General features: G+C 39.7%; 1 protein-coding gene and 1 long non-coding RNA gene across 2 annotated transcripts in view; both read right to left on the bottom strand.

Moving 5' to 3' along the window:
• The window catches only part of LOC149802314 (uncharacterized), a 180,449-nt gene extending 173,552 nt beyond the window's left edge, over positions 1-6,897 (bottom strand). Inside the window, exon 1 of the mRNA XM_089951529.1 lies at positions 6,679-6,897. The gene's annotated coding sequence lies outside the window, so the exon portion shown is untranslated. The remainder of the gene's footprint in view (positions 1-6,678) is intronic.
• A 2,089-nt stretch (positions 6,898-8,986) lies between these two features.
• LOC149802313 (uncharacterized) lies at positions 8,987-11,906 on the bottom strand. The gene is made up of 3 exons (XR_016419897.1): positions 11,599-11,906; positions 10,825-10,964; positions 8,987-9,124 (listed from the first exon to the last, which is right to left on the bottom strand). It is a non-coding gene; the product is annotated as an uncharacterized LOC149802313 (long non-coding RNA).
• Between the last annotated feature and the right edge of the window lie 437 nt (positions 11,907-12,343).

Raw genomic sequence — 12,343 nt, 5'->3', positions numbered from 1 at the left:
GCTGGCTGGTGTGGCTATGTCGATGGATGTCATACACTCATGAGTGACTAATATCAATTTGGTGTCTGCAGTTTGTGTAAAAAGTTAAATATCTCCCTTTCACTGCTGCACATCACAAAGTCAAACTCCAGTGAAGAGATACAAGATTAAGTTTTGTAAGCTTTGCTTGTTTTGCAGATGGCTCATTTTTTTTAATAAACAAAGCGCCTTCCAAAATGAACTCTACTTGTACACTATTCCAACTACCAAAATTATTGTGCTTTGTGTTAAACATGAAGTAAAATCTGGTTGATTGTGGATTTTACAATGCACCACCACCATATGGATATAAAATACCATGAAAAAGGTTTATATACTAAAGATTTATGTATCAAAACCAATGAGTGATACAAGTATAAGTATAAAAAGTATTTATATAAGTATAAAAAGACTTAGATGAAAAGGCAAGGAAAATATATCAAAGTTCCCACTCAACAGTGAATGTCAATGGTTTGTATAAAGAGCAATTAGATAAAAGATAAATAAGGATGATTAACATGACACATGCTGGTTAAAAATACTGAAAGGAAATAGGGTGCACATAAGCTATATTTTAGAACAAATATTTTTTCCTTCAAGAAATTTAATGTACAAGACACATTTACCGTATCAAAAAGTTCCATCATGTGCTGAACATTGTAGTAGTTCCTTATAAGAATCATGAAAACAATGGAAGGGTTTGTTTGGGATTTTTTTTCCTTCATAGAGTACAAAAAGTACTTTTAGATTGTTTTAAAAGCCTGTGAAGTGTGACAGAAATAATCAACTTTTGAATTTTTGAATGGTCAAATTTTGTATTGTTATTGCAGGGAGATATTCTAATGCCAAGAATAGGAATGGTATTTGGTTTATTTGGGTAAAATCTTCTGCATTTGGGTTAAAAAACTGACACAGAGTTTAAATGGTTGGATCTAATTTTTAGGGCATGTTGTAAAGATAATGCTTCTCTGTGATGTGACAGGTGGCTCAAGCACTTCACCCCCCAAAAATCATTCACATGGGGATGTGCTAATCAGTTCTAAAGTGAGTTGTATTACTTCAATAGTGCATTGGGTCAAGCATCATTAAATATGGCTTTTTGGCTGAACCATCAACAACACAAACTATAGTCCAGTTTGGATCTAATAAAGGTTTAATACAGATTCGGAACAATTTTTCTATCAGCACCCTAGTTAGTGTGAACTACTTCTTTGAGTAACTGAAAGGCTTTAAAGCATTTAGCATTCAATTTCTTAATGCTTGGAATGAAGGCAAGATCTCAGTCGAAAACAGTACCTAAAAATTTATTTCCTCAACAGGTTGGTGTTCATTGCAGCATAAGTTTAGCATCATCATGTTGTCTTTGTAACTGACAAAAAATGCATGCAGACTGTTGATAATTTTGTGGATTTGAAGCGACCAACAGTGTCTGCCAGTAAATGAACATGCAGTACACCCATCATGAAGTAAAGAAAATGTACTTCCAGAATGCATATGTTCCAGGATGCTGTAAATGGGAGACCACATCCATCTAATTCGCAAATGACACACACACTTGCTATCCTCTGAAAACTCTGAATACTGATTCTTTTTCAAAATATGAACAATAAGGAAAATGAATTGCATAAATATATGGTTTAAAAAATTCAAGTAAATTCAATGACAATTTCAATGTTTGATCACAATTCAAGCATATTCATAAAAGGGATCTAAAAACGGAGGAATATTAAAGGCACACCTGAACCCATTTATTCATAGTTCTTGTTAATATATTGCATGCATTCATCTGAAAATAATTTTATAGCAATATAGATATACATAATAAAACACTAACATTTTTATCTGAAGATCACATATACATGTATTAGCATATGAAGTGCAACATTGACTAAGGTGACATTTATTTATCTTGTCTGTCATGTAACTTCACTTCTTTCAACTATATAAAAGTTTTTCTCCAGTGTTAGAATTTTACTTTCTTTCATATCAGGCTTTGGTTATATATGGATTATATGTATATGGGGGGTGCAAGGTCTGGGCCTAATGTCCTGCTCTCCAAACGAAAGTGAAGCATCTCTCACAGCCTCGCCTTTCCAGGTGTAGTGATCGCTGCAGGACCACTGTCGGGCTCTAATGGGCAGGAGGTTACTTGCATATGGCCTCTCCTACACTACTGTGTCAACAACAGCACCTTCACATGGGACACAATGTTTTCACAGAGCCTGCTGTGTGGCATGACCAAGTGCCCAGTGGTATAACTGGGTGGGCAGACTGGGTTCATTAGCCTTGGCAGGCAGCCAGTTTAATAGAAAGAAAACTCTGACTCCAGACCTGGGCAGATGGAGCTCCTTAGCCTTGTCAGGTAGTTCATCTAAGAGAAGGAAACTCTGATTCCAAACCCATCAAGTCCCAGCCATTGGATGATGGCTCCACTGCCTTGTGGATATCTTCAGGAGAAGGAAAGGCTATGGGAGTGGAGCCCCTAAGGCAGCTGAGTGTCAACTATGACTTCCTTCTGGCAGCTCCTGCATTCAAACTGGTGCCAAATGTCATGCTCAGCATTCCTTTGGACCCCACCAGCAAGGACAAGAGAGCGATCCTGATGTCTGGGCAGCCCAGGATCTCCATACTCCACGCCCAGGCTTGTGCTCTGGAGATGTCACTTCAGTCTCGCTACTCAGTGAGGAAACAACATGGAAGCTGGCAGTCTATGGGTTATAAGTTCCACCCGATTGGCATAGGGAAGGCGTGCCATGGGTCAGCTTCGATGGTGGGAGGGATCATTGTGTCCCACTGGCTGACTACTGCCTGCATGAAGCTGGGCAGCCCCCAGTCAGTAAGATGTTGACCTGCCAATGTCTGCCTACTCCAGTGGGTGTATGGAGCTCAGTGTGTTGCTCAGCATGACAAGCAGATGGAAATTCCATGCCAGACGAAATAAACAAAAAACCAACAAGGAAGACTCCAGCTCTTCAATTTGCAAGCTGGAATGTGTGCACCATGTGCATAGGCATCTTTGACAACCTCAGGGAGGTGGACAACACCAGGAAGATGGCCATGATTGATAGAGAGCTCACCAGACTAAATATCAGCATAGCTACCCTCAAGGAAACCAGGCTCACCTCTAGCAACTCCCTCGGAGAGGAGAACTACACCTTATTGTGGAAGGGTAACAAATGTGAGGAGCCCCACCAGCACAGAGTAGGCTTTGCCTTCAAAACACCCTCCTGGCCTAGGGTAAGCCTCCCTCATGGGGCACTGATCATCTCTTGTCCATCCGCCTCACCACTGCTGCAGGTCCTGTCAACATCCTCAGTGTCAATGCCCTCACCCTTTTGTCTTCAGAAGATGTAAAGGATCAGTTCTATGGGCAGCTGGACAAACATATCAAAGATTGCCCCAAAGATGAACCACTATTCCTCCTCCGTGACTTTAACGCCAGAGTAGGAGCAGACCATGAGTCTAAGTCTACCTGCCTCAGACATCATGGCACTGGAAAGACCAATGAAAATGGTCAGAGACTGCTGAAGATGTACACCTACCATGACATGTGCATCACAAACACCTTCTTCAAGTGTAAGTTACAACACAAAGTGTCATGGAAACACACCAGGTCTCATCGCTGGCACCAACTCGACTTGGTCATCAGCATCCACTCCATCAGAACCTACCACAGTGCAGACTGTGACTCCGACCATATCCTCATGAGCAGTAGGGTGCAGCTACAGCCATACATTACACTGGTAAAATCCAGAAGGATGCCTTTGCATCAGCACTGTACAGATGTTGATCCCTTCCAAGGAGGAGGAGTATGTGTCTGCCTTGGACCAAGCTATCCAGGACCTGCCAGAGCCAAGTGGAATGCCATGAAGAGTGCCATCTACAGCACAGCCATGTCCACATTTAGCAATAACGAATGGCCTGGCCAGGATTGGTTCAATGCACACCTTTTAAGGATGGAACCAATAATCGAGGACAAATGAAAAGCCTTTTTTAGCTTGCAAAACAATGCCCTAATGAATGGACGCTTCCTGCCCTCAGAAGTGCCAGAAGCAACACTTAACACACTGCTAGACAGTGCATAAATGAGTACTGGCAGCAACTGTGTGAAGGGATCCAGCACAGTGCCAAGTCTGGAAACATCCAAGGTATGTACAGTGGCATCAGAAAGGCTCCAGGTCCTACAGTGAAAGGGGTTGTCCCCCTGAAATCTCTGACAGGAGAGAAGATCACAGACCTTGAGCAACAGATGGCCAGAAGGGTGGAACACTACTTAGAGCTATAGTCCCAACAAACATCAGTCACTGATGCAGCCCTTAGTCACATAAAAAAAAAATGCCCACCATGGAGGAGCCTTATAAAGTGCCCACCGAGGAGGAACTCAGCAAAGCAATCAACTTTCTCCCAAATTACAAAGCATCAGGTAGTGACAGCATCCTGCCTGAAGCTATCAAATGTGGGAAACCAACATTACTTCAGTTGCTGCATGAGTTATTCTGCCGCTGCTGGGAGGAAGGAGCGGTCTCCCAAGACATGCGCAACACCACCATTGTGACCCTTTACAAAAACAAGGATGACCACAGTGACTATAACAATTACAGATGGATCTCTCTCCTGAGCATCATTGGCAAAGTGCATGCCTGTATTATACTCAACAGGCTGCAGCTGCTGGCAGACTGTGTGTACCCAGAATCCCAGTGCAGCTTCAGAGCAGGCAGGTCAATGATAGACATGATCTTCTCCCTTTGACAACTCCAAGAGAAGAGCAGAGCAAGGTCATCCACTCTACATGATGCTCATCGACCTCACCAAGGCCTTCAACCTGGTCAGCAGGAAGGGCCTATTTGAACTTTTCAGTAAGATCAGTCATCCCCCAAAACTCCGCAGCATGATAATATCTTTCCATGCCGATATGAAGGGAACAGTCCTGTATGATGGATCCTCCTCAGACTCCTTCCCAATCAACTGTGGTGTGAAGCAGGGCTGCGTGCTGACACAGACCCTTTTGGGGATCTACTCCCTGCTCCTGTCCTACACCTTTAACTCATCCACCGATCGCGTATATCTGCAAACCAGGTCTGACAGGAAGCTGTTTAACCTGGCAGAACTGCACTCGAAGACCAAAGTGAGGTCAGTGCTCATCAGGGAGATGCTTTTTGCAGATAACATGGCTCTTGTGACCCACACCTAGGATGCCGTCCAGAGACTGAGGCACTGTTTTACTGATGCCTGCAAGCAATTTCGGCTCACCATCAGCCTGGAAAAGACAAACGTCGCGTGTAAGATACCACCACTGCCCCTTCCATCAAAATCAATGGTGTCACCCTGGAAACAGTCAACAACTTTACTTACCTGGGGTCAACCATCAGCAACACTCTCTCACTTGATACGGAGCTGGACAGAAGGCTTGGAAAGCAAACACCATCATGGCATGACTGACAAAGAAGGTAAGGGAAAACAATGCAATGACAGTGCACACCAAATTCCAAGTCTACCAGCACTGCATTCTCAGCACCCTTCTATATGGAAGTGAGAACTGGAGAACCTACATGAGGCAAGGGCACTGGCTCAACTCCTTCCATATACGGTGCCTAAAACGCATCCTGAAAATCAGCTGGCAAGACCACATCCCACACAGCAAGATCCTGCAGCATGCAAGTACCCTCAGCATGTACTCCCTGCTGAGCAAATGCCACCTTCAATGGCCGGGACATGTTCGATGCATGGAGGGTAGGAGGCTGCCAAAGGACATCCTATATGGACAGCTGGCTACTGGCACCAGAAGAATCGGCCACCCCTCACTGTGTTTCAGGGATGTGTGCAAGTGGGACATGAAGGTACATGACATTTCACTTGATGGCTGGGAAGTGCTGGCCAAGGACCGAGGCACCTGGAGACTGATGGTAAGCAAGGACATAACAGTTGCTTATCTGAGGAGAGGCCAGCTGGCAGCAGAGAAGCGTGAGAGAAAGTAGAGCACGGCAGCAACCCCAGCACTTCAGACTTCCCAGTATGTCTGCGCCAACTGCAATAAGGACTGTCACTTGCACATATGCCTGCACAGCCATAGCAGACAATGCCAAAACCCCATAGACAGATGACACTCCAAGGGTGCTATTCACATGGTCTCTTGAGACTGAGTCAACAATGATGATGATGTATATGCATGTAGATACAGACACACACCTCTCCCTCAAGAACTTATACACAACAGGATCCAAAAACATTGATTGCACTATAAGTGAGGGCATGAGCTATTGAGTGACTTTTGAAAAATGAAGGGGCTGCCATCCTAACTGGACAGAGAGAAGACCATGTGTGTGTGTTTGTGTTTGTGTGTGTGTGTGTGTGTTGGCATAACAACGCTGTTTAATGGCAATAACTCATTCTATAATTGCATTGGGAATAACTGTCAATAAACAGCCTTTTCTAATGAAATTATTCACTTTTAATATCAACTTCCTTTATTTTCAAGAAAACCAATCTCTACAGGTGTTCGCTCACTCAGAGCTCATGTTAGTGGGTTTATATAATAAAATCGATCATAATGCATTACAATTGTGGTCCTAAAGAACAGGTAGTCATCACTCATAGGAGAGGTTGCTCAAGACAGATTTTAATGTATGACTTTTTAGAAGAAAAGTATCTTATCATATATACCTGCTCTAGTTAGACATGAAGCTGACAAAGGGTCCTGACATGACCACAGGGAAGCTGATGAAGGTATCACTTGTCGCACACCATGGATTAGAGAGTACTCATTCCACTGCAAAATCGATCCAGGAATAAATACTATCTGTGGCTTGTTGATAAACTGTGGAATCTCAGTTACAAAGTCTAATGGACGGTTGTAAACATTGACCTGACTGATGTAACCATAGAAACCAGTTTTACCATAGCACTTCATGGTCTGTAGATTTCCATTGCAACCAAGTGTTATCCACATACTGAAAAGTAGATTAAATCATTTGCAAATCAAAGCAACTTTTTTTAAATAAAGAATGCTCCACTTACTCATTATGTACTTGTTTTCTGAAAAACACGTTTTTAATTTTAAAAAATGTTCCAGTTGTTGAAATAATATTCATAAGTATATTGAAGAAATATGAAAATCAGAGTATAATTTTAAGTCATAAAGACTTGAAACTGTAAAGGTTATGTTTTAAATTCTCTCTGTCTGCCCTGCTACATGTTATATAGTAAATTCTCTCCATTTGCCCCTCTCATGTACATGTTATACAGTAAAATCTCTCCATCTGCCCCTCTCATGTACATGTTATACAGTAAATTCTCTCCATCTGCCCCTCTCATGTACATGTAATACAGTAAATTCTCTCCATCTGCCCCTCTCATGTACATGTTATATAGTAAATTCTCTCCATCTGCCCTCTCATAATGCTATACAGTAAATTCTCTCCATCGTCCCCTCTCATGAACACCTTATATAGTAAATTCTCTCCATCGGCAAGTCTCATGTACATGTTATACAGTAAATTATCTCCATCTGCCCCTCTCATGTACATGTTATACAGTAAATTCTCTCCATCTGACCCTCTCATGTACCTGTTATATAGTAAATTCTCTCCATCTGCCCTCTCATGTACATGTTAAACAGTAAATTCTCTCCATGGGCCCCTCTCATGAACACCTTATATAGTAAATTCCCTCCATCGACCCCTCTCATGTACATGTTATATAGTAAATTCTCTCCATCTGCCCCTCTCATGAACATGTCATATAGTAAATTCTCTCCATCTGCCCCTCTCATGTACATGTTATATAGTAAATTAACTCCATCTGCCCCTCTCATATACATGTTATACAGTAAATTTTCTCCATCTGACTCTCTCATGTACATGTTATACAGTAAATTCTCTCCATCCGCCCCTCTCATGTACATGTTATATAGCAAATTCTCTCCATCTGCCCCTCTCATGTACATGATATTGGGTAAATTCTCTCCATCTGCCCCTCTCATGTACATGCTATATAGTAAATTCTCTCCATTTGTCCCTCTCATGTACATGTTATACAGTAAATTCTCTCCATCTTCCCCTCTCATGTACATGCTATATAGTAAATTCCCTCCATCTGCCCCTCTCATGTACATGTTATATAGTAAATTCTCTCCATCTGCCCCTCTCATGTACACGTTATATAGTAAATTCTCTCCCTCTGACCCTCCCATGTACATGTTATACAGTAAATTCTCTCGATCTGCCCCTCTCATGTACACGTAATACAGTAAATTTTCTCCATCGGCCTCTCTCATGAACACCTTATACAGTAAATTCTCTCCATCTGCCCCTCTCATGTACATGTTATACAGTAAATTCTCTCCATCTTCCCCTCTCATGTACATCCCACACCAAAACTGCCTACCTTTCTGCACGAGATTCTCACGTGAGATCTAACTCAGGTTGGTCTCATGTGCAATTTAACATGCAAATTAGAACTCACGTGAGCAAATAGATTCTCATAAGAAAATCACATGTGCAGGAATTGTTAACAAGAGCAATATCTTGCTCATGTGAGCCACACCTTGCTCACGTGAGCCACACCTCGCTCACGTGAGCCACACCTTGCTCACGTGAGCCACACCTTGCTCACGTGAGCAAGATTTTGCTCACGTGAGTGGCATCTTGCTCACATGAGCAAAAAACAACAAAAAACAACTCGTATTTAGTTTTTATTGAATACAAGAATTAAACAGAGTAAGATCAATATTCAAATCTAGTATTCATAAGCATATTATTTGAGTTTAATTAGTGATCTTTTAATAAGGTAAGACAACTAGAGTATGTATGTATGCATGTATGTATGTATGTACCTGTTATATTAATACATCACATTTATTCTAAAAACTTTAAGGTCATAATGAAAGATACTGCTGGAAATTTGCTTCACATGATAACCATTCTTCACTGTTCCAGAAAATTCAAAGCAAACAAAACATGTAATTGACATTCCTGCTTCTGAATTTCATTATATGCCAGTCTGCAACAATATTTTCACTTGGAGATTGTTCTCTTTGAATCAATGCAGTTCCTGTTGACCACTGAATTTAAGTTAGCAGGCTCAGTTTTGAACTGTTGAAAAATGAAACCTGAAATGGAAATGAAAAAGTTGGTAGAATTTTTTTTTTTTCTGATCACAGCATTTGAGACATTCTGTAAGGTGGATTTTTGAAGATTTGTTTTACAAGGTAAAGGCAAATTACATAATTGTAGTTTGGATTAGATGGCACTTTATCACACTGTGAAAATAGGAGCCAACTGTTTTCCCAAGGACACACTTACGCAGCTAACCCTGTCTGAAAATTCATCCTTTGGACTATGAGTCAAATTGCTCTACCAATAGAATTACCATAGTTCAGTAGCAAACATATAAACTGCACTGTTGATGAGATACCTGCAAGTCACGTTGCATATTCCAAATTTGACTACTTCTGGATAAAGATGCCAATGTGTACCCGGGTATTCTCCCAAAGATAATAACCTGGGTAATAAAACGAACAATTGGGTACCCGTTAAAAAAAAAGTGTTCACAGGGGCTCATATGGTTGCTTACAATTTACTTGTCATACGTGGTCTGTATAATAATACAATCCTTTCTCAAGTGACCTATTTAAGAATCAACGCTGATATTTCAAGCCTGACCATCCTAAAATTCATGCCTGTCCATGGTTCATGTGCCAAATTTCTCTTGACTTAAAACATCTTGTTTTCACAACCTGGTGACATTTTCTGGGTCAAATAAAATTAAGCACAATATGAATGTCTGGTTTAACTTGGCTACTGTAACATGCACTTCTTATACCACCATGTTAGGACAAAAAAAAAATGAATGAAATGGACAACTATACAGACTGAAATATAAAGATCAAAAAAAGTTTGCTACTTAATAACAGTTTTGAAAAAATAGGTTCTTGAATGTGAAACCATTTGCACTAGATTCATTCTATTATGATACTACACACATAGCAGTCCAGCTTAAATAGAAAATAAATGGCACCATATATCATTTTCAAAAAAAGAACAACAAAAATAACCCGGGATGTATCAATGGAACTGAAAAATGTTAGAGAAAAGATATTTTGTTAAACTTAAAAACATGTTGCACTGGACCGTCGTTATGGGATGAACCATGGCAGGTTGAGGATAATACAACAATCAACATTTATGGACCTTATGACGATTCGCGAAAGTTACTGTAGACATGTACACTAGTCAAAATGACTGTTATGCACAAATAATTTATCAATTTCTTTTGTGTCTATTCTCATCCATACTACTAATCCACACGAGTTCAGCTGATTTGTGACAAAAATTATAACTGCATATACATTTTTCATTCAGTTTTCTGTAATAATGGCATGTAATTTATACTCTTGTTGTGCTCAGATTATGATTTTTGCCACTTATATTAGTAATAATTATGCTTACAGCTCTTTTTGGGGTTGGAACATGTGAACCCTACAACAAAGCAGTTCAGCTTCACATTTAATACAATTTCCTTTTGATTGTATACTCTGGTAACCAATCGTTAGGAATGATGGGTACACATTAGAAATTTGCAAAATAATTGACATTTCTACTTCTGGAACAGTCCTCTGGAAGATTTCTCCAAAACTTTTGGGATACATTTTTCCAAAATATGTACATTTGCAATAAAGAAAGAAATTCAAAATCTGGTTTCCAACTTTTATATTAAAAAAAAAATGTACTGGGGGTCAAATTTTAGAGTCTGAAATGCATATGTTATCATGTGTATTACATCAAAAGATTTGAAGCGTCTTATACATACCCTTTACTGGAGTCGGAATTTTCTCTAGCATGGCAATGGGGTTTTGTCTGACTTCTTCCTGTTGCTGTCAATGTACTTCTTTCAAATGATTGCTAACTTTGTTGTGTTGATTAAATTTTGTGACCTTCATGAAGTTTAATCTGTAAAAAGATAAAAATTAGTATAATTGATCATTTTATTTATCTATGCATAACAGAAAGAATGCACTGAAATGAGAAAACGGTTTGGTTGGCAAAAGAGTCCTAGTGTATATAAGCATTAAGAAAAGCTCTAATCCTTATCCAATTAAATCTCTATTTTAAATTTACCAATCAAAATATTTGACAGACAGGGCAAATGTCTTTTAGGAATAAAATCATGAATTAAGCTACTGCATTTGGTTCTCAATCGTGTATGCTTATCTTGATCCACCCAATCAGCAATAAAATAATACGAAGAACATTTATGTTTGTACAAATTGTTTCAATCGGTAACGCAAGTGCTCCTCACTGAGGCGCCCGCATTATTATTGGGGGTGGGGGTAAGAGCCAGACATGGTTGCACAGTTGAATTGTGGAAGGCTTAAATATTCGATGATAGTGTGGTGTAGATATCATTTTTAGAAACAGGAGGTTGAATTATTATCTTTAAGTAAAATCTGAAACAAACCCTTGGCTCAATTTTAAACGACCATTTGAATTTATGCTTATGCTTATAATGTCGGTGATTAAGGCTATCCACTTTGATCATTCTATATGCGAAAATTGTAAAAAGAAATGAGTAAAAGTAACTTACCTCTTTCTCGGCAAAGAACCAGTCTTTCATAATCCTTTAATCTTCCCTAACACTAACAGCACGTCGACGTCTTCTGTTACATACTGGACATTAACATCAGTACCGACGTGGACATCTTTAGATGTTGGTGTTGGTTTCTATATTTTAATAATGTCCACACTCTTGCTGCCAGAATGTTTTAAGAGCAAATATGTTGCAGGAGAATATTAAATAACTTTCTTCATAAACAGCGTGGCCCTTGCTAAGAGAACATGGTCCGCGCGTAAATTTCTGTCTGTTCGGTTTAAAAGTGCTATTCTACATGTACACTGTAGGTCAACATCCAGCATCTGTTGAGTTCATCTGAGGCACCATAAAGGGTGAATTATTAGTAAACATGTTGTTGTACGCATAGGGGCTTGTATCATTGATTACAATATAAAAGTCAGTCATACACGTAGTATAAAAATAATACTTTTATTATTTTATACTACTGTATGACTGACATTTAAATTGTAAGCAACGATGCGAGCCCTTCTGGTTTTACACTCCTTTGTACACATGTACTCGGGTATTTCTTAATGTTATATTTTATATATCAAATAAATGCTATTTTATTATCTGATGTTTCATAAAAAACTGAGCTATAAGTGAATTCATATCATTAATAAGTTAATTAATACAGGCCTAGTTAATTTTGATGTTTTTACAGTAGCTTGTGCTACACAACCAAACACGACTGGATTAGGCAGTTTCTTACGGATTT

Source organism: Sinohyriopsis cumingii, chromosome 3 (genome assembly GCF_028554795.1).
Source record: "Sinohyriopsis cumingii isolate HCF-2022 chromosome 3, ASM2855479v2, whole genome shotgun sequence".
NCBI lineage: Eukaryota > Metazoa > Mollusca > Bivalvia > Unionida > Unionidae > Sinohyriopsis > Sinohyriopsis cumingii.
The sequence above is the reverse complement of the archived record's forward strand: the minus strand, read 5'-3'. Positions and strand labels throughout refer to the sequence as shown.